The sequence below is a fragment of the Giraffa tippelskirchi genome, chromosome 14 (genome assembly GCF_054371585.1).
Source record: "Giraffa tippelskirchi isolate mGirTip1 chromosome 14, T2T-mGirTip1v1.2.pri, whole genome shotgun sequence".
NCBI lineage: Eukaryota > Metazoa > Chordata > Mammalia > Artiodactyla > Giraffidae > Giraffa > Giraffa tippelskirchi.
In genome coordinates, this window is record NC_137288.1 from 62,422,077 (window position 1) to 62,445,223 (window position 23,147).

At 41.1% G+C, this 23,147-nt stretch overlaps 1 protein-coding gene and 1 long non-coding RNA gene across 30 annotated transcripts in view; one reads left to right on the forward strand and one right to left on the reverse strand.

Moving 5' to 3' along the window:
• The window catches only part of LOC145534514 (uncharacterized), a 31,212-nt gene extending 12,948 nt beyond the window's left edge, over nt 1-18,264 (reverse strand). For 4 of the 28 annotated variants that reach the window (XR_014074699.1, XR_014074694.1, XR_014074701.1 and 1 more), the window contains exons 1-4: nt 18,116-18,264; nt 14,940-15,031; nt 11,525-11,598; nt 8,491-8,598 (exon numbers count right to left, since the gene is read on the reverse strand). This is a non-coding gene — a long non-coding RNA (uncharacterized LOC145534514). Of the gene's footprint in view, nt 1-8,202; nt 8,300-8,407; nt 8,599-11,524; nt 11,599-11,659; nt 11,976-14,939; nt 15,032-15,500; nt 15,543-18,115 lie in introns of those variants that run through there. The other 24 variants (XR_014074680.1, XR_014074682.1, XR_014074681.1 and 21 more) reach the window with 14 other exon arrangements.
• A 124-nt stretch (nt 18,265-18,388) lies between these two features.
• Nucleotides 18,389-23,147, forward strand: part of DCC (DCC netrin 1 receptor) — a 1,991,552-nt gene continuing 1,986,793 nt past the window's right edge. For both annotated transcript variants that reach the window (XR_014074678.1, XM_081562140.1), the window contains exons 1-2: nt 18,389-18,511; nt 20,498-20,635. The gene's annotated coding sequence lies outside the window, so the exon portion shown is untranslated. The remainder of the gene's footprint in view (nt 18,512-20,497; nt 20,636-23,147) is intronic.

The window sequence follows — 23,147 nt, forward strand, 5'->3', positions numbered from 1 at the left end:
TGCTTCGTTTATTTCCATCATTCTATCTTCTACCTCACTTATCCTATCTTCTGCCTCCGTTATTCTACTGTTGGTTCCCTCCAGAGTGTCTTTTATCTCCTTTATTTCATTATTCATTCTATATTGATTCCTTTTTATTTCTTCTAAGTCCTTGATAAACATTTCTTGCATCTTCTCAATCTTTGTCTCCAGGCTATTTATCTGTAACTCCATTTTGCTTTCAAGATTTTGGATCATTTTTATTATCCTTAGTCTAAATTCTTTTTCGGATAGATTCCCTATCTCCTCCTCTTTTGTTTGGCTTTGTGGGCATTTCTCATTTTCCTTTACTTGCTGAGTATTTCTCTGCCTTTTCATCTTGTTTAGATTGCTGTGTTAGGCGTGGCCCTTCTGTATTCTGGTAGTATGAAGTTCCTCTTTGTTGTGGAGGTTCCTCACTGCGGTTGGGGTTGGACAGGTGGCTTGTCAAGGTTTCCTGGTTGGGGGAGCTTGTGTCGGTGTTCTGGTGGGTGGAGCTGGATTTCTGCTCTCTTGAGTGTAATGGAGTGACCAGTATTAATTTTTGAGATGTCTATGGATTTGGTGTGCCTCTGGGCAGCCTGTATATTGATGCTCAGGTCTATGTTCCTGCGTTGCTGGAGAATTTGCGTGGTATGTCTTGCTCTGGAACTTATTATCTCTTGGGTGGAGCTTGGTTTCAATGAATTTATGGAGGCTATTGGATGGTCTCTTATTAATTAATGTTTCCCCTGGCTTTCAGTCTTATTCTTGCAGTAGCCTCAAGACTTCTCCTTCCATACAGCCTCAATAATAAAACTTTTAGGTTAATGGTGAAAAGATTCTCCACAGTGAGGGATACCCAGAAAGGTTCACTGAGTTACATGGAGAGATGAGGTGGGGGGGGTGGGTTGAAGTGACCAGGAGGGGAAGAGGGGAATTCAAATGTGGAGAGAGCAATCTAGCCAGTAAGCACTACCCTCTGTGCTTTCCACAGTTTGGAACCCTCAGAGTGATTCACAGAGATACATAGAGAGGGGGGAGGAAGGTAACAGAGGTGAGCATGAGTAGAAAGGGAGGAATTAAGAGGGGAGAGAGAGATCTGGGCAGTATCCTGTTCCTGAAGTGTTCTCCGGTACCCAGAACACCCTCAGAAATTCACAGAATTGGGTTGAGAAGAGAAGGAGGAGGGTGGGAGATAGAGGTTCCCTGGGGGAGAAGAAAGAGCATCAATAGGGGGAGAGAGTGATCAGGCCAGTGATCACACTCCTGAGTAAAAATGGGTCCTAAAGATTGGGTTCTTAAATGTACAAAGTTGATATCAAATATGTAAAACACAGATTAAAAATCTAGAGTAGAGGTTAGACTCTTATAAAACTTACAATCTAAAAAAAAAAAAAAAGAAAAAAGGGAACAGTGTAAAAAGAAAAAAAAAACAGTAAAACAGTAAAAAAAGAAACAGTAAAAAAAATGTAGAACAGGAAAAAAACATAAAAAAAAAAACACAAAAGGTATAAGATATATGTATGTAGTTTGCTTCAAAAATAGGGGTTTTTTTTTTTTTTTGCAAGTTAATAGTGGGTTATGAAAATGAAAGTTAAAGGTGTAATAGAGGACTTGAAGAAAAAGGAAAGAAGAGAAAAAAAAAATTTTTTTAATTAAAAAAAAAAATTAAAAAAAAATTAAAAAAAATAATAATAGTAAAAAATATATATATCCCGGACTTTCTCTGGAGCTGTTGTGAGCAGTGTGGGATCTGCTCAGTTTTAGATAGATCCTTATTCCTGCTTATACTTTTCAAGATCTGTAGGTCCTTTTTAATGCAGTCGGTATTAGCTACAGGGATCTTAATCTGTCGGCCTGTCCCTTCCAAAGCACTTCCCTCTGTTTATTTGGCTTCTGTTTGGAGATCTCTTCAGTATCTAATTTCCGCCCTGCAACAAAGCGGTGGAGGTGATCTCTTTAGGTTCGCTTGTTCAATCGTGCTGTGGGGAGGAAGGAACACTGCAATTCTGGCGTGTGTGTGGTAAGCTCGCAGTGTCTCGGCCGCACTGGGTTCGCCCCCGCTCACGGCGTGTGTGCTTTCCCCGTCTACCCTGCTCAGGCCTCAGGTTACTCGGCCGGGGAGCGGGCCCTGAGCTGCGTGCACTTCCCAGGACTAAGCCGCTCAGGTTCAGGCTCCCGGTTACTCCACAAAGGCGCAGACTCGATTTTGCCCGCGGCTTGTGCCGTTCCCGGTCGGAGCTGCCCAGGCGGCCAGGAGTTTGGCGAGGGCGCTGTCCCCTGTTGGGGCGGTGCGGCTTATCACCTCCCTGGTCCCCGCCTCGGTTTACGGGCGCGCCCGGCTCCGGTGTGCTTTGTGTCGGTTCTGGGGAGCTGGTCTCTGGCTGCGACCCTCCCGGCTGCTGTCGACCCTCCGGGATCTCAGGCAGTCTTTGCTTAAAAACTGGGAGCCTGTTTGCAGTTTGGTAGGGGGTGCCCTCTCTGGAGCCGAGTTTGCCCCTTTCCGGCTCTGGCGGGCCCCGCCTGCCCGCTGTGTCCGGCGGGGGATGGCGCAGTCCGCAGCCGGCTAGCTCTCCTCTGGTATCGCTCAGTCCTTTGTTCTGTGAGCGGGCCGGCAGTGCCTTAGAGTTGGGCTTTTCGCGGGATAGTTCTCTCTCTCTCTCGCTGTCCCACAGTTTAGGTTACTATCTCACGTTAGCTCCCTCAGATTGCCCTCGGGGCACTCGGGCCCGGTCCTTACCCTAGGCAATGCCGCCCGCTCCTCTCCGTTCAGCCCCCACTTGCTGGTGGCGGATGATGCGAGCGTCTGGGGTTCTTTGCTGGGAGTTGCTTTAGGCACGTAATCTGTCGATTTTATTTATTTTTTCCTCCCAGTTACGTTGCCCTCCGAGATAAAAAATCCTCCCCCACACCCGCCGGTGAGAGGGTTTCCTGGTGCTTGGAAATTCCTCCTCTTTTACGACTCCCTCCCCGGGACGGGTCTCCGTCCCTAACTCTTTTGTCTCTCTTTTTATCTTTTATAATTTCTCCTACCTCTTTTGAAGATAATGCGCAGTTTTTGTGAAAGCCTGACGTCCTCAGCCAGCCTTCAGAAGTAGTTTTGTGAAGTTTGGTCAGCGTTCAGATGTTCTTTCGATAAATTTGTGGAGGAGAGAGTGGTCTCCCCGTCCTATTCCTCCGCCATCTTCTCTCTCTTTCCCATATTTTCATTTTTCATTTCTCCCTCGACCATACATTGTGTCTGTGCCTGTATATATACACATATATATATGTGTGTATATAAAATAAATGTATTTATTTATTTTGCTTAGATTCTTAGGTAGTGAGTTTGTTTTCTTCATCATTTTGAAAAATTTCCGCCGTAATTTCTTCAAATATTCCCCCCTCCTTTACGGACTTCAATTACACATATGTCAAGCTGCTTGCGGATGCTCTGATTATTTTACTTTCACTTTTTTCTCTGTATGTTTTGTTTTGGACAGTTTCTATTGCTGTATCTTCAAGTTCACTAATTTGTTTTTTTTAGTGTCTAAAATACTATTAATATTAATTTCATCTAGGGTATTTTTTTCATCACAGGCATTGAAGTTTTCATCTATAAAATTTCAAGTTAGGTTTTCTCTTTTAATATCTTCTATGTCTCCACATAGCATGCTTAATCTTTCCTCTATATTCTTGAACTTAAAGGATATTTCTGTTTACTAATTCTATAGTTATGTGTAATTTATGAACCAGTTTCCATTGATAGATAATACTGCATATTTGATGGCTCATATTTACCCATCTCTTTGCATGCTTGGTAACTTTTTGTTTGATGCCATATATTTGGAATTTTACCTTTATAGAGTACTGGAAGTTTTTCTATTATTATAAGAATATTTAAACTTCGTTCTAGGATATAACTGAGTTACTTGGAAATAGTTTGTTCCTTTTGAGACTTTGCTTTTAACTTTTGTTAGGGCTAGAAAAAGTTTTGTCTAGGCCTAATTTTAGCCCGATACTGAAACAATACAAGGGCTGGGTACTGTGTACTCTGCTGAAATACCCAATGAATTGCAAAGACTTTCACTCTGGCTGGTGGGAATAAGACTTTCACTCTGGACTTGTGTGAGCTTTGAGAATTGTTTCCTCTGCCTCTTTTCCCAGCAGTAGGTAACTTCTTCATATACATGCACTGAACTATTAATATATGCTCAACTGAGGACTTCACAGAGGCCCTCTACTGACCTTTTGAGTTCTCTACTTTTATCTTATCAGGCACTTTCCTCTGTGAAGTCCAGTGTCTCGGACTCCCAGCTCTATCTCTTCAAGGAGATCACCAGACTTCAACAGAGTTCTTCCTTTTTACGTAGCGGTCTAGAAATTCCCTCCAGTAATCTGGGGGCAATCACAGGGTTTATGTTATTTGTTTCCTCTCTCTCATGGATCACTGTCCTTTGTTGCCTGGTGCTCAGTGTGTGAAAACTACTATCTCATATATTTTGTTCTTTTTAAAAAATTGTTTCAGGTGGGTAAGTTAAATCCAGGCCCTTTCCCTTCATCTTGGTTGGAAGCAGAAGTCTCTTGTGACTTCTTTGTCTTTGGAAGTTTGGGGCAACTTTGTTGTCCTTTTCCATTGTCCAGGTAAATTATATGTTTATAATGTGTAAAGTATCTAGGCCTTGAAAATATGGTAAACATTTGTAAAACCATCCAGGCATGGGTCTTTTAAGTTTTGCTTGTTTTATTTTGCTCTTTTCTGCTTTTTGTATTGTGGGACAGAAGAAGTAATTTTATTTATCACTCTGTTTTTAAATTATTGCTCTTTTCAAATAATCTATTTCTTTTTGTGCCGATTGTGGATTTCACATTTGCCTAAAATTCAGTCTTTGCATCTAGGTTCTCAAAAAGATGGGCATGTAGTTTTCCACATATGTTTTTATGGCCTTTATTACTTCTCCATCAGCAATGTATCCCCATTTTCCCTATAATTTGTTCTTTTTTATCTTTTATTAGTCCTCCCAGAAAATTAGGTGTGTTATTAGACTTTCATGGGGGAAAATAAAAAACGATTTTTAAAATCAGTATTATTATTTTTTGGTCTCCTTTCAATTTTCCCCCCTGTTTTTCTTGTCTTAGATTGATTTCATTACTCTTTATCAAATATTGCTTTCATTGTTATTCATTTATAGTATTTCACAATTCCTTTACAATATCCATTTTATCTAATGGCTGATCTAAAAATAATTATTTTAATTTCCACACATATGAATAATCCAGCAATGTTTTTATTAGTTGTCTGTGATTTTTCCATAATTTTATTGTGTCTATAATTTTTAAGACTCTGACACAGAGTCTGTCTTATAATGATCATTTGGGATTAATTTATATTTCTTCTGTCACTGAATACATATTTTAAAAAATATTTAATAGCTACTCTAGAAGGATCATATGCTGTATTTTTGTGAGGTGACTGTTCGAATATCTATTCATGTTTGGTTTTTGTCTGCCTGATCTATAATTTTTGGACATAAATGTGTTAAAATCTTCAACTATAATGTACTATAGACTTAGCTACTTTCTTCTGTAATTCTATCCATTGTTGCATTGATATGTTATACAATTATAATAGAAAAAGAAGAAAAATATATTATTGATACATATCCATTTATGATTGCATACCTTCTTATAATATTTTTCCTTTAACCATTCGAAAACTTTGAGTTATTTTAGAATTTTTACTTCAATGTTGTTACTCAAGTGTTTTAGGTTTTTGCTAGTTTCATATTTGTCTTGTGTATCTTTTAAAAAATCTTTTCATTTTCAACTTCTCTGCTGTCTCCCCCTTCACCTTCTATAGGCAACAATGATGTATCTTTTTGAAAGGTAAAAATAATCTGGTAATCTCCTTATTTTAGTCACTGAGTTTAATTATTCTGCTTATTATAGTTATTACTGTATTAACACTTATTTATGATATTTATGAGCATGAGAGTGCTTTTTTATTTTCTATGCTTATTATTTTTCTTTTCCCATGCTGACTTTTCTATTTTGCTATCACTGATTTGACAGGAAAAGAATTTTTGTTTATTTTCTTTTCTTTTTTCTATTGGTAAGAAGCATACATTCTATTTTTATATTTTCTGCCAGTTCTTCATACTCACTAAGAGCCATTCTGATACTCATGTTCCCCCTATCAATGTCTTAGGCTTATCACAATGTCTTCACCTCAGACAGAATAAGAACTTTACCATACTGTCAGCTCTTTAGGTATCTTCTCCTGCTCCAGATCTCTTGTAGGTATTATTTAAGATTTATTTTAGGTAATTAGTCAATATATATTTTCGTAGTTATTTATTTAGAGATTTCTTTTAATACATTTATTTATACATGCCATTGTTTCCCTTTGGGTTAATTTTTATTTTTGCTAGAATACTTTTAAGTCCTGTATTGACTACAAATGTCTTTATTTTATCCTGTGAAAATAAAAGTTGTTCTTTATTTTCTACTAAAAGTAATCTGTTGAGAAGATAGATGTTTATTTGATTCCTATTTTGCTTTTTCCTCTTCTGTAAACTTTTCAACTTTTGATGCAAATTCTGATGTACCTGGGTGTGGTTTTGTTTATTTATTTATATTTATTAAAAATATTAAATATTATTATATATTCTTGCTAGGGATTCTATGATCCCTTTCAATCTATAATTATTTTTAATTACTAGGGAATTTCTCAGTTATTAATAGGTCTTCAATTACTGTCTCTCCTTTTTATTGTCCTTTTGAGATTTTTATTAAGTTGCTATTGACATTTCTTCTTCTGAACTTGTATCTCTTACCATTATTAGTATACCTTTCACCTCTTTATTTGTTCCAATTTGTTTGTTTGACTCTTGGCTTATAAATTTACTCTTTGGCTTTTCTAAGTCTGTCTTTCATTATGTACATTGAGTTGTTTACTTTGACAAATACATTTCATGGACACTATTAGTTTTCTGTTATTGCTGTAGCAATCTAACACAATCTTAATGACGGAAGTTTGTTATCTTGCAATTCTGTAGATCAGAAGTCTGACTCAGGTCTCACTGGGTTAGACTGAGCTGTGGCAGAGCTGTGTCGAAACCCTTGGGGGAGAATTGTCCCCATACTCAATTAAGTTTTTGGCAGAATTCAGGTTCACGTGGTTGCTGGACTGAGGGTCCTGTTTCCTTGCTAGTTGTCATCTGTGTATAGTTCCCCGGTTCTAGCAGTTCTCACGTGCCTTGGCTCATGAGTTCCTTTGTCTATAAAGCTAGTGATGTTGAGTCCTTGTCATGCCTCATCTCTCTCTCTCACAGACATTTTAAAGGCTGAATTTTAAGGGTTCTTATGATTAAATTGGACCCATTTGTATAACCCAGGATAACCTTCCAATCTTAAAATCTGTCATCTTAATTATATCTACAATATCCCTTTTACCAGGCTACATAGCATAGTCAGGGACCACATCTGACAGAAAACAGACAGAAAAGCAGTTGATTCTGGACTTGGGAACCCAGAGCTGAGGGTGCTGCTGAGGTTTTAGGGAGTTCTTCACCTTGATACATGGGCCTTTCATAAGGTCCTATTTCCTTTAATAACTTTTGAAGGCTGGTTGGCTGATGGTGAGTGCTCTGGGGTCTGTGCCCAGACCCAATTCCTCTGGCATTACCGCTCTTTCATTCAGGATATAATAAATCACTACTATCAATACCTTGCCTTTACATTCAGTGCTCTTCAAATACCTAAGGAGTGCCTGTGCTTAGTCTCTCAGCCGTGTCCGACTCTTTGAGCCCCATGGACTGTAGCCCACCAGGCTTCTCTGTCCATGGGGATTCTCCAGGCAAGAATGCTGGAGTGGGTTTCCATGCCCTCCTCCAGAGTATCTTCCCGGCTTAGGGATCGAACTCGGGTCTCCTGCATTGCAGGCGGATTCTTTACTGTCTGAGCCACTAGGGAAGTGTGCCTTGTTTGCACAATACTGAATCTTTGTTGTAATAATAATGCACATATTTCATTGCATTTCAAATTAAGTTACATGCTGATCCTCATAAGGCAGGCCAGCAGTTTTCTCTAGATTTCCTCTCTCACAAAATTGTTTATTCAGTCAGTGAATCTTGTCTCTTCCATCCCATCATTCCATCCTATCCCATCATCCCATCCCATCCCATTTCATTCCATCCCATATTACAAACAAGTATTGGGTACCTCTTAAATGCCAGGCCCTGTATGGGCTGTTGAGGCTACAAGGGGACACTCCTGTGTCTGGTCCTTTTTGGTATCTTTGTACTGAGACATAAAGTTGCTGAGCGCAGAGACAGGACTGGTTTGAGGGATAGCGGAAGGGACCCTGGGCCATTTCCCCATCCTCAGCCCCCGTTAAGCTCATCACCCAGGGCCAGACATTGCTTGCTTGGTCTTTGGTGCATCTGGCTGTCCGCTCCACCCTGCTCCCTCCGCTGTGTACTCCGTTTACCCCACAGGGGCTGGTGGAACCTTTCCAAGACAGCCTTTATGTCCCAGCTCCCTGCTGTCTTCTTTCTTTGCTGATGTTCTGCTGCATACAAAAGGTCATTTCAAGTCTTTCTGCCCAAGTTCTTCTCTCTGAAGAAAGGGATAAATGCAAAATTCCATGGCCTGAGGATAGAGCTCAACAGGCGAATTTTTGCAAAACTGCAAAATCTATATTTAAAAAATGAATCTTTGTGCTTTCTCTTTAAAAGACACAGGGCTTTGGCATTTCGTAATGCACTTCTGAATGCTTTAATGCAAATCATCTTAAAATAATTTTTGGTGAAAATTTTCAATTTCTGTACACATCCCACCACGACTCTAAAAAATCTGACCAGTTAGAAATATGCGTCTACTTTGTTTTGTGGCTTCTCATATCCTCTGCTCCCCCCCCCCTCGCCCCCCGCGGTGTGTTATTTCCAGGGATCTGGGAACTCTGAGAACTGAACTTAATGAATTAAAACCAAAATTCTTAGCTTAGCTGTCAGGGCCTCCAGAAAGCTGCCCTCCTGACTGTTCAACTGTTTTTTCCAGATCCTCCTTCTTCTTAGAGATGCATATTCATGGTGGTCAAGTCACATGCCCTGTGAGGGCAGTTTCCTGACCTTGAAGAGTGTGGTTTGCTACCCACAAAGGCTCATCAGTTTGGAAAATAAAGCTGTTTCCCACAGTTTACTCCTATTGCAGATGTAGGTTCGAGCACCGGTGCTTTTCCTTCCTTTCTTTTTCCCCTCCCTGCCCTTTCCCTTCGTTTTTCTTCCATCCTTTCCCAGCTTCCTCTTTTCTGCTCTCTCTCTTCTCCCTTCCTCTCTCCTTCTTCCTTCTCCTCCTCCTCTTTACCAAAAAATTAGGTATAAATATTTATTTCTTGATCAATTATGAAACTTTTCCTACCGCTGTTTCTTCCCATGCTCTATTTGTATTCAAGTATAGGGTGACCACGCTTCCCAGGTTCCCAGGTACACCTGTGATCCTTGCCTAGTTAGGATTCCTACCCCTTTCACTCTCAGAAATGTCAGGGTTTGGAAGATGAGTTAAATCACAGCCCTACTGTCATATGAACCTGTTATTCCTACTAAATATGTTGCTGGAGTTGGGAACATGGATGAATTCAGTTGGATGTACAGGACAGTGTATGAGTAGTGACCCCTCACCCCCTCCATGCATCAGCACTACATTCCAGAGTTACAGAGAATAGATGAATTAGTTCAAAATGATCCTTTCTCCATATGCCCTACTGCTGAGGTTTTAAAATTGTGAATATAGATACATGTGATCCCAATGTTAATAATTTAAAATGTAGTAACACTGTGGTTGTTAGTATTATGGATGGGTTAATAAAACCTTTCCTGTGTGACAAACTGCATCGTCCTTACATGTTTTTCATTTCTTGATGGTGTGAGGCGGTGGTGGTCTGCTAACATGAACAATAATCTAACAAACCACCACAATTTAAAATAATTTGTAACTTTTTAAACAGTTCTCCTGCATTGTCTCCCACTCATGATAACCTTGAGGTAGAAACCACAGGTGTTATTATTGCCTATTCTGTGGATGAAGAGACTGAGGCTTGAAGAGTTTTGTTGAGTTGCTTCTGGTCATATGGTAAGTTGGAAGCAAATAGGGCGTCTAAAACTGCGTTTCTTTTTAACAAGCCTAGGCTAAGCTGAGATAAAAGGTAAGCTCCCTGATTTTAGTAGCTGGAAAACACAAAGACTTCTGACATAAAATCTGCTGTGAAGTAGCAGCTTCCTTCTATCTCGTATCAATGTCACTTGGAGCATTAGAATTCCAAGGTCACTGAAGCAGGAAGATAGAACAATGGAAGGGGTCCCTGGCTCTTGATGCCTTAACATGTCAGGATGCCAGTTATCGCTGCCCTTGGCTTTAGCTAGGAAAAGTCACATGACCCTGACCCAGGTGTAAAGACTGGAGGATATGGTAACCCCCAACATTTCTGGCACAGCCACATACATATTGATCTTCTGGAAAATCTTTAATAAGTACACATACCAAGACTAACACTATATTTTCTGAAACATGCTTTAACATTCTATAAAGAAAAAGTGGGGAGGACTGAAAGATGAAAGAATATTGGCAAAGTGTTGTTAACACTTTGGGGTGAATAATACGTGAGAAATTATGATATTATTCTACTTTTGGGTATCTCTGAAAATTTTCATTTTATGTGTATGTATATATTAATAAAAGAAGAAACATTGATCTAGGGGGCCCTTAATCTGTGTATCTGAGGTGAGACTTGACATGAATATTTAGCAAAGTTTTTTTTAACCCAGGTAACCTGGGTTCAATCCCTGAGTGGAGAAGATCCCCTGGATAAAGGTATTCTTGCCTGGAGAATTCCATGAACAGAGGAACCTGGAGGGCTACAGTCCATAGGGTCGCAAAGAGTCGACCACAACTGAGTGACTAACACTTTTATTTTCATATCGACTTTCCTGGTGTTTTAGCAGTAAAGAATCTGCCTGCAATGCAGGAGACCCAGGTTGGATCCCTGGGTTGGGAAGATTCCCCTGGAGAAGGAAATGGCAACCCATTCCAGTGTTCTTGCCTGGGAAATCCCATGGACAGAGGAGCCTGGCAGGTAGCCAGTCCATGGGTTGCAAAGAGTCAGAAATGACTTAGCCACTAAACCACCACTATATATATATATATACACACACACACATATATACATATTTATGTATAAATATGGGATTTATAATTTATGGGATTCCCTGGTGGCTCAGATGGTAAAGAGTCTGCCTGCAATGCGGGAAACCTGGGTTCGATCCCTGGGTTGGGAAGATTCCCTGGAGAAGGAAATGGCAACCCACTCCAGTATTCTTGCCTGGAAAACCCCATGGATGGAGGAGACTGGCAGGCTACAGTCCATGGGGTTGCAAAGAGTCGGACACGACTGAGACACTTCACTTTCTTTCACTTTCATACATATTTCTAGCTATTGGAAGTTTAGTTAATGAAAATGATTGATTTTCATTATTCGCTTTCTGATTACCTGTTCAATATTCTTTAACTTTGAATCTTTTTGAATCTGGTACTTCTTGATGTTACAAACTAAATATTCCTTCCCTGTGAAGAAATGAAAAAAAGTAAAAACTCTGCTGGGGCCAGAATATTAAGTCCCCTCCACTTTTGCATTTTGGAAATCTGGTGGTGTGGTTTATTTAAAAGGGCCACAGTTCCTTTGCAGTTTCTGCCATAGAGAATGGGCTCTCTTTGCCTATCCTTGGATTTGGACGGGCCTTGTGGCTAGTTTGACCAATAGAATGCAGCGAGAAGGACCTGTAGGAGTTGTCAGCCTAGGCACAGGCTTCTGTTCTCACTCTCCAGTGATCAGCCGCCCTGTGAGGGACCCCACGCTTGCTTGCTGGAGCTGTGTGACTTGGTCCACAGTCACACCAACCACAGGACATGTGAGTGACAGCTGCAGTTAAGCTTCCAGACACCTGCAGGTATGTGGGAGACCCTAAGTGAGATCAACACAAGAACCACCCTTCTGTGTCCAGCTCAAACTGCTGACCCTCAGATTCATAAGCAAATCAAATAGCTGTTATTTTAAGCCACTGAGTTTTGGAATAGTTTGTTATGCAGCAGAAGACAAGAGATCAGATAAAATAGTGTTCCACCCACAGGCTCTCAAGGCAATGGTTAAGATTTCAAAATGCGTTTTCTATTTTGGGGAAGCTTTTTTTCTTTTTTCCCATTTCTTGAAAATCTCTAGGCAGCACAACTTAGAGATGATAAGAACTGAGTCTCAGAAGTCTCTGAGCTAAAAAAAAAATTATCAAACTGTGTTTCTCTCGGAGGGAATTGGTGTCCTTTATTCACTCAGCTTTAGTTTTATCTACTTTTATGACATCTGAATTGCACAAGGATGTGATTTAATTTGGGGCTTGGAACAGAATTTACATTGGCACTGGGGGACTTTTCCTGAGAGATAAATTTCAAGGAAACACATATTGTAATTCAAGGGAAAGTGTGAGTTTCAAACCAGTATGACTTTGAAAGCAACAGAGTTTAGGGGCTGAAGACTAACTTAGTCCCCAGGTGCAGGGATGATATTTACCTCTTCCGGGATTAACCCAAGAGCTTCATGAGGCAGGAAATGTTTGCTACGGAGGTGATGAAAGTAAGACTGAATAAAAAAAAAGAAACAAAACTCTTTCACTTGTGCTAGTTTCTATCACAGTTGGGAGAGGTATAATGTTCTCCAAGATTACACCAAGGACCTAGATTTTAATGAAGCAAACCTTCCCTTTCCTCTTAGCAATTCTCAGTGCATCAGACAGAGAGAACCACTGTTTCCCAACCACTCTCTTCTGAGTCTCTTTGCATTTAGAGAAGTTTGAGAAAGAAACTTGCGTTCCAGATAAAGCTCCATATATGTCCTGAAGCAGAGTAAGGCTGAATTCATGAACTCTTGAACTCCACCAGTGAGTCTGAGCGTCTTTGGGAATGATTTGCTAAACTGCTGTTTTTCAGGTTAAGGTAACTTTGCTACAGATTGAACCTTGTCTGTAAGAGCCAGACTAAAAAAGAATCGTGAATTGAAATGTATCACTTTGGAGACTGCCTTTCATCTTCAGAATACTCACTGTATCTATCAGAGTTTACAAGCCGGAATCTTTGACCCTTGGTAATCATTTTCAAAATATATTGTAGCCAAGAATAACTGTTTTTTCCTGCCCCCAAGAGGCTATATTAGATTTATTTTTAAGTGATGGGAAAAGTTCACATCTTTTCTACTAAAAAAAGTCATGAATGGGAAGACAGATATTTACCAGGAGAGAAGGCTAGCACTGTATGAGGGGTTGAATGGATAAAACAGGCGATTTATTCAAGCCTGGAAGCCTACTGACAAAGAAAGTGCTTGAAAGAGCAGAGAAATCCAACAAGAGGAGTTTGATGAGCTGCTTCTCTGTGCAGGGCCTTGAACCTGGGGCTGTTATGACTCCAAAAATAATGAGACACAGCTTGTCTATCCTCAGGAACTTATAGCCTATGAGGGCATGAAAGACATAATGCATCTGAAAAGTTCAGAGCAATGTAACAGGGAAATACCAACAGAGCAGACTGACCCATCACAGTAGTGCCAGGTAAACATGAGATGACTATGCAGTGTGTGCTATAAGAACTCAGATGCAGCAGAGATGGTTGAAGCCTGGGCCTGGGGGAAGGTCATATATTTTATGCTGCTGGAGTGAATTAGGATCCTGAAGAATGGACAGGATTTGGAAAAGTTGAAAGGAATGGGGGGGGTAATTCAGTCTGCAAAAGAATAGAGAAATTGGTATATGGGTTGACAAAGGAAAGAGGCAAGACAATATACGACATGAAGCATATTTGGTAGACAGTGAGTAGAAAAGTTTAACTAGAACAGACTGAAGGTGTATGTTGATGGATTTTGGGGTGATGAACTGTATTTGAATCTGATTGTGGCTCACCTCTTTAGTGGTTAAGGAGTTTGATCTATATTTTCTTGGTAATTGTGATCTTATATAAATCTTTCTATCATTTCAAACATTTGTTAAGGGACATAAAAGACAAAAGATTTTGTGGGGCCTTGATGAATGAACGGATACTTTCTGAAGGGTTATAAGCTGAAATAAGATACATTACTCTTTCCATCTTTGGATTAAAAAAGTGATCAGAAACCCAGCCAATCTATTAATTAATATCAGGTTGAGAACCTCTCTACGCCAAAATATGAACTTGGTTCTATCATCTAAATTAGGTTTCTCACATAAAACTGGGCAAAAAGAAATTGAACAGTAAGCTTCACCATTCTCCTCCACCCAAAAACACACATGTGCACTCAAAGATGATATTCAAAATAGTCAACATTCAGAAAGTAATAGAAAACGTATGTTACAAATGATACATGTAGGGATACATGTGTCATTTTACTGCTTATTGAGTGATTTTAAATGAGGTGGAAATTGCTCATAAAATCATTTTAATAATTTTCAAATAATCTGTTGATGAACAGAGATGGTGATTGCAATATTTGACATGACTGTCATCCAAAAAATAATGACCTGGTCTCAACTTTGGTTTGATGAAGGAAATTACATCAAACTACATGAAACTGTTCCAAAGCAATTTCATTGAATTGTGAGCCTTTAGGTCCTTGGGGACCAGACACTTTGTAGAGAGAAGAGAGGATGCAAAGTCTGCTTTGTGTCCTGGCATCTGCTTGGGCACAAGGGCTTTTCATGAAGCTGGGGCTGGCCTGAAGATCCTGTGTTGCCTCCCTCCTCCCCCACTGCCCTCCAAAGGTGGCCCTCAGAGCTGGAAGCAGAGATGTGGACACCCCTTGCTTCCTCTTGTGTGCCAGCTAGCAACAGCTTCATTATCACGAGGGTTGTGTTTAATGATGTTATACAAGAAGTGACAGAACCAGGACTTACATTTTCTGAGCAACAAAGGATCCCACTTCTGCCTTGATTTCAATAGGAACGATCTGATTTCAATAGGAACGATCTGTGCCTGTAACTGTGAGCTTAAAAAACAAACAAAAAAAAAACAACAGAAAAACTCCTCAAGTTGTAGTAAGAGAGAACTCGGGCACAGGCAGACTTCTGTTTTAAGTCAGATGTTGGCAAAGCCATGCCCAAAGGTGAATGTAGATAATTCTAACAGCAGTATAGACAGCAAATGTGTGTGTGTGTGTGTGTGTGTGTGTGTGTGTGTGTGAGTAGCTCAGTCGTGTTTGTCTCTTTGCAACCCCATGGACTGTAGCCCACCAGGCTCTTCTGTCCATGGAATTCTCCAGACAAGAATACTGGAGTGGGTTGCCATTCCCTTCTCTGGGTTATCTTCCTGACCCAGGTATCGAACCCGGATCTCCCACATTGCAGGCAGATTCTTAACCCACTAAGCCACCAGGGAAGCCCCCTAGAGAGCATCTGTGTCACAGAAGAGAATGCAGACTAGATGAACTTTATTTAGCCTCTTTTAGAGGCACTTACCATTTTTTTTCAATTAGGAGACTATGGTCAAAACTCAGTTACCTATAAGCATGTATAGAAAATGGAATTTGGTTTTCTGTATAGAATAGCCTGAACTGATCTGTCATCTTTATAAAATCTCGAGAAAAATAACCCTCTTTGAATATTGCTTAATATAAACACCTAGACTAGATAGACCATTCTTGCTATATATGTCAAAATCAAGTAAAACAGGTAAGTAGCTCCCGTTTCAACATTCTATATTCAAGAAGTCTACTACAGTCTGGACACACTAAATATATTAATGTTTGAATAGGATAACAAAGGATCATCTTGGTTCAAGATTGAGAGGTTCAATCCTTAAAGCGCTTTGTGACGACCAAAGGACGTTGTAGAAGTACAGATCTTGGGTCCCACTCCAGAGATGCTGATTCAGTGGGGAAGGGCTCTGGAATCTTCTTTTTCTGCAAATGACTAAGGTACTCGGTGCCCATGTGACTCTGTGTTACTGAACCTTAAGAAACACTGAGCTAAAGCTTTTAGTTTCAGGAGATTTTAATTGCAGACTTTTTGAATGAAGGAGAGAATGATTAAGGGTGTAGGATAGAGGGAAGATAAAGATGGTATTTTTGTTATCTACATCAAGAAGTGAAACCATTGGTGAGCAGCTTCTGTCTTCCCAAGAACTGCCTGAACAGCCACAGTTTTTCTAGAAGCTGTACAAAACAGGAAGGTTCTGCTGTTAATTTCTCACAAAGTTATAATCAGATTATGACAGAGACAGAAGGCAGGGAGAGGCGGAGAGGTGGGTGTCATTCTGCTAGTCTCTTACTTCCAAACCTACTATCAACCCTGAATGAAATGAACACACTGCCAGTTCTGATTCTAGATCATTAACCAAGAATTTAAATTTAATAAAATCCCTGACTAATCCAGACAACTGGTGGCCAACTAGAAACTTTCTCATCAAATTCTTACATAGTATTTACTTGTATAAGATGCTGATGGTTTCCAAGTCAATTATCATGCTAGAGAAGACTACACATGAGTCAGAAGAAATGAGCTTGATTTACATGTAGCAACATGGGTGGATCTCAAAAACAAAAGACTGAATTGAAAAAGTAACATACAGAGGTTGACAGTAAAATACCACTTATATATATATAATATGCACACACAAAAACAATGCTATCTATTTTTCTAGCCTGAGTACACATCTAAAAAAAAGTTGGAATGGGAATATATGTGTTAAATAGACTGAGTGCCTGTGTTGGGAAAATTAAAATTGGAGATAGACAATAAAAAGGAAAAAGAAATCACTCTACACCAAACCAAACAAAACCAGGATCTTGCCACAGATAAACAATAATTGTGGATCTTGAGTTGAACAGTATGATATGGACTCAATTTGGGACCTCTGAGGGACAAAAGGAAAAATGTTGGAGACTTGGTCTCTGTAATTATGAAACTGCACTATAGCTGCAGTTACATACATGGAATAAATATGATCTTGCAATAGCACCACAGTGGCTCAGTGGTAAAGAATCTGCCTGTGATGCAGGAGACACAGGAGACACGGGTTTGATCCCTGGGTCTGGAAGATCCTCTGGAGAAGGAAATGGCAACCCACTCCAGTATTCTTGCCTGGAGAATTCCATGGACAGAGGAGCCTGGCGGGCTACAGTCCATGGGGTGACAAAAGAGTCAGACACGACTTAATGACTAAACAACAACAACTATAGAGCCTGTCCTGGTGCAGCCGTTAGCAGGCAGCCATTGCTTTGCAGTCAAGAAGCAACAGTTTGAACTGGACATGGGACAACAGACTGGTTCCAAATTGGGAAAGGAGTACGTCAAAATTGTATATTGTCACCATGATTATTTAATTTATATCCAGGGTACATCATGTGAAATGCTGGGCTGGATGAAGCACAAGCTGGAATCAAGATTGCTGGGAGAAATATCAATAACCTCAGAAACACAGATGACACCACACTTATGGCAGAAAGTGAAGAAGGGCTAAAGAGCCTCTTGATGAGAGTGAAAGAAAACAGTGAAAAAATTGGCTTCAAACTCAACATTCAGAAAACTAAGATCATGGCATCTGGTCCTATCACTTCATAGCAAATAGATGGGAAAACAATGGAAACAGTGATAGACTATTTTTTGGGGCTCCAAAATCACTGCAGATGGTGACTGCAGCCATGAAATTAAAAGACGCTTGCTCCTTGGAAGAAAGGCTGTGATCAACCTAGTAGAAACGTATTAAAAAGCAGAGACATTACTTTGCCAACAAAGGTCCGTCTAGTCAAAGCTATGGTTTTTCCAGTAGTCATGCATGGATGTGAGAGTTGGACTATAAAGAAAGCTGAGCCCCAAAGAATTGATGCTTTTGAACTGTGATGTTGGAGAAGACTCTTGAGACTCCCTTGGACAGCAAGGAGATCCAACCAGTCCATCCTAAAGGAAATCAATCCTGAATATTCATTGGAATGACTGATGCTGAAGCTGAAACTCCAATACTTCGGCCACCTGATGAGAAGAACTGACTCATTTGAAAAGCCCCCGATGCTGGGAAAGATTGAAGGCAGGAGGGGAAGGGGACGATAGAGGATGAGATGGTTGGATGGCATCACCTGCTCGATGGACATGAGTTTGAGTAAGCTCCGGGAGTTGGTGATAGACAGGGAAGCCTGGCGTGCGGCAGTCCATGGGGTCGCAAAGAGTTGAACGGGACTGAGCGACTGAACTGACTGCTTCACGGTAACCCAACTCCACCCCCTCCACCACTCTGTTGCTAGGCAGCAGTTGCCATGGGACCATTTGTGACCCTGTCCAGCCATTGGTCGGCACTGCAGGGGCTCCTCCCCCAAGCAAGCAACCGTCGCTGAACGACCGTTAATGGAGTTACTCAGCCATTGGTTAGTGATGCAGTTGGTCCCTCCCCCAATTGAGCAACTGTCTGTGAGCGACAATTAGTGGGACTTTTTAGCCAAGATTGGTAGAGTGGCGGTCCTCAAGAGGAGAGTGAGGTAAGAGGGGGATCCCAGGCTTCTCCCCTCCAGCTCACTCGGCCTCGGACCAGCAGGAACAGGCTGAGGGCTGTGTCCTGCGGGGCTCCAGAGCCCTCGCCAAGGCCACCCACTGGCTTGGCCCAGGCTTCGAGGTGGTGGTGAACCTCTTCCCGATTTCTGCCTCTGCAACGTAATGGCGGCGGCCGTCTGCATGGGACCGTGGTCTGAGGGACCTGGTTCCTGCCAGTTGGGCGGCCTGAGGATCCTGAGGGCCAGTTGGTCCTGGGCACCTGGATCTCTCAGCAATGCAGCTGGGCAGGATCTGGGGACTGGACCCTGAGGGAGCCGCCACCTGAGACCTGCTTTCTCTCAGCCAGGGCTGGACCTCATGGTGAAAGTTGTCCCTGGGGACCTTGCCTTTTTTTTGTCAGAACAGAGAATAACATTCGTTTGGTAGAGATTTATGAGAACTTTGTTACCTGACGGTGACCTGACTAAAAGAATCAAGGCTCTAACACCGAGACGTTTGCAACAACTCACCGTGCCCCTCCCTCATCGTTCTTAGAAAAGGGCTTTGCTGAGAACTTTCGGAGAGTTTGGGGTTTTTAAAGCATGAGCCAACCATCTCCTTGCGTTGTTGTTGTTGCTCAGTCACTAAGTCATGCCTGACTGTTTGCGACCCCACCGACTGCAGCACGCCAGGCTTCTCTGTCCCCCACTATCTCCCAGAGTTTGCTCAAATTCATGCCCACTGAGTCAGTGATGCTATCTAACCGTCTCATCCTCTGTCACGCCCTTCTCTTGCCCTCAATCTTTCCCAGGATCAGGGTCTTTTCTAGTGAGTCGGCTCTTCGTATCAGGTGGCCAAACTATTGGAGCATCAACTTCAGCATTAGTCCTCCCAATGAATATTCAGGATTGATTTCCTTTAGAATTGACTGGTTTGATCTCCTTGCAGTCCAAGGGACTTTCAAGAGTCTTCTCCAGCACCACAGTTCAAAGCATCACTTCTTGAGTGCTCAGCCTTCTTTATGGTCCAACTCTCACATCCACATGTGACTACTGGAAAAACCATAGCTTTGACTATACCGGCCTGTGTCTGGTCTGCAAAGTGATGTCTGTGGTTTACTACAAAGTGATGTCTTGGTTTGTCATAGCTTTCCTTCCAAGGAGCATGTGTCTTTTAATTTCATGGCTGCAGTTACTGTCTGTAGTGATTTTGGAGCCCAAGAAAACAAAATCTCACTGCTTCCACTTTTTCCCCTTCTATTTGCTAAAACCTTTCTCTGTTCCAAACTCCAACATTTTGGTATTTGACCCCACTGTGCGTTGGGCACATAGACTTGCATTTCAGTAGCAAAATAGTCAAATATTAGGCAATAACAGTGACTACTGTGATAGTTCAGAGAATAGGAAAAAAAGCAAGAGAAAACTACAGAAAATTTTAAGGTGAAAGGAAAGGAAAAAAGCAAACATTCTTCTGTGTCTGCTAGTGGTCCTTAGATGCATTTCCCTGTGTGACAATCTTTGAAAGTCTCTTATTTTCACCATTTCCTCAAGGGTCTGCAGGAATTAATACCAGAATAGATCCTCTAGGCCTATCCCGGTTTCAAAGAACTATTTTGTTCACTTTGTTCTTTTCCAGATGACTGAACTTTGCATACATGAGGAAGATGTTATTTTAACCTAATTTCACCTATTTCTTCTTTTTATATTGATTTTTTCTTTTTAGATTTTTCTGTAAGGTGAGGTAATATATGCAAATTTTTCCAGTGTTAAAGTGTGCTCTTCTGCCTTGCATTAGTTAAGGTGATGCTAATCACTACAGTAGACACACCCCAACATCAGAGGCTGAAAACTCACATCGCAGTACGATGATGGTTCTCCTGGTCTACCGGCTCTTCTCCACACAGTGATTCTGGAATTCAGTTTCCTGCAGTCTTGAATCTTTGCCATGTTATACATATGATTCTTAAATTTCTCTGGGGACCTTTTCCATTCCAGCCAGCTGGAAGGGGAAAAGAGGATGGAAAACCATGTTTGGAGAATTTAATGGACCAAGACTGGAAGAAGTGTTACATCGCTTATCTCCATCCTCTTGGCTAGAGCTCAGACGGAGGACTAACAAGATGGTTGTGAAAGGTAATTTTTCCTTATGCTCAGGGATGTGGGGAGATGGTCTGCCATGTAACTCCTACTTATTTATTTATTTACATCGGGCTTCCCTTGTGGCTCAGCTGGTAAAGAATCCGCCTCCTTTGCGGGAGACCTGGGTTTGATCCCTGGGTTGGGAAGATCCCCTGGAGAAGGGAAAGCATACTCACTCCAGTACTCTGGCCTGGAGGATTCCATGCCTTATATAGACCATGGGGTCGCGAAGAGTTGGACACGACTGAGTGGCATTCACTTTCACTTCACTTTTTTCATAAGATGTGTAGAAATAGAAAATGTTAAAAGTCATAGGAAATATCCCTTTGACTTAACTTGATATGTTTGATGTATTGAATCTGAAGTTGGATAAAAGGACGTGGTTGTGCCCTTTTAAAGTCTTCTTCATTAACTGATCATAAAATAAAGAAGGCTGTATGAATAGAACAATTTTATGAATTGAAAGGGTTTGCAAGCCTTCACCTGAAAAATATACTGGTATCTGGCCAACATGGGCACTAATCAGCCATTCACCTCTCCTCCTTCAGCTGCCTTTTCTGACTTCTCTGAGCCAATAAATATCCAGATGTCTGAATCTTCCAGTCTTGATTACATTTTATAGATTTTACCCCTAACCTGCCCACAGGAAATAGCCTGGCCCTTTATGCCTTAGCTGTTTTCCTTGGACTCCATTTCCTGACAGCCTTAATTTCTCTGCCTAATTGCTTCAGCCATGGCTGTGCTGGTATAGAATTTCTTTCCAACTTTTTCGAGGCAAGGATTAGCTCCTTCCTAAGTAGCTAGATTCTGGGTAGTGCTATATCCTGCTCAGTTTCACTTTGTTGCTATCTTCATCTCATTGTAACTATGGCATACTAATAGTTGGGATTTATATGTGAAATCCCCACAAAAGAGCTTACTATTTTATCCTGTATATATTTGTCCTTGATGAGAAGAGTGCTGAGTCATCCAGATATTTCAAATAGAAATTTAAATCTGAATCCTGTAAGAAGGTTCTCCTGGGGATATCTGCTCCAGTGTCTGCCACGTGTTTGGGAATTTGCTCATCATCTTTGGTAACTTTTCAAAATATTGTGGAGGGAATGGAATCAAATTTCAACTCAGGCCTAGGAAAGTCAATGTGACTGAGCACAAACTTTGTTCCTTTGGATAACCTGGGGTCTAAAATGTGTGCAGCTGAGTTAGAAATTCATGATACAAATATTGATAATGTATCTTTTGATCACATTTTTACATAAACTGATTAATAATAAATAGTGCACTCATTTCCTTGCCTTTGCCTTATTATAAAGGCCAGACATCAGCAAATTACCATCTGTTGGTCAAATATGGCCCACTGCCTGTTTTGATAATTAAGTTGTATTGGAGCACGGCAATACTCATCCTTTCACATATTGTCTCTAGCTACTTTCATGCCACAACAGCATAGTTGTGTAGTTGTAACAGAGACCGTAGGGTTTCCCAGGTGGCTCAGCGGTAAAAGAGTCCACCTGCAAGTGCAGGAGACACAGGAGACCCAGGTTCGATCCCTGGGTCAGGAAGATCCCCTGGAGGAGGAAATGGCAACCCACTCCAGTATTCTTGCCTGAAAAATGTAATGGACAGAGGAGCCTGGTGGGCTACAGTCCCAGGGGTTGCAAAAGAGTCAGACACAACTGAGTGACTGAGCACATACTATGGAGACTCTACGGCCATCACAGACTGAAATATTTACTATCTGGTCCTTTACACAAAAAGTGTGCCTATCCCTTATATGGTTTATATGATTATATGATTCCTAACATGCCTTACATGGTTTATATGACTTACATGATTGATTCCTAACACAGAATATGGCCAGTGAATGTGAATTTTTGATCCCATCTTCCTTTGCTTAGACTGTCGCTTCTACCTGGAGAGCTTTGACTCTCCAATCATTTATTCACTTATCCAACAGGCACTGTTCTTGGTGCTGGGTCACTGAAGATCACACACAGACTATTCTCTGTTGGGGCTTCTGTTCTTCTGAGGTGGGAGACGAGGGCCAGGTAAATGCGTAGATGTGTAATATCATGTCTTCTCACGATTAGCGGCATGAAGGCAAATAAAGCAGTGTCACAGGGTCTCTGCCTGTTTAATTCCTCCTCATTTTCCAAAGTTTTTCTCAAGCCCCACTTCCTTCACCAGATGTTCCTTGGTCTCCCCATTTGGTCTTTCCCTCTGAGTTAACTCACAGATCCTTCTTTTGTGCTTTTTTGTGTCATCCACTTTGACCTAGAGTTCTTTGGATGTTTTTTTTCGCAACCAGAGCCATAATAACAAGAGCCATGTGACAACTTTTTTGTTTCCCAACGGTAACTAACACAGTGGCTGAAAATAAGAAATTGGTAAATATCCCCAATTAAGCCAGGTTCTAACAATGGAGGTCTTCAGTACAGAACAATTCAATGCACCCCCTTCACAGTCTGTAGTATTCCTGAGTTTGTGACCATCACTGAGGCCCACC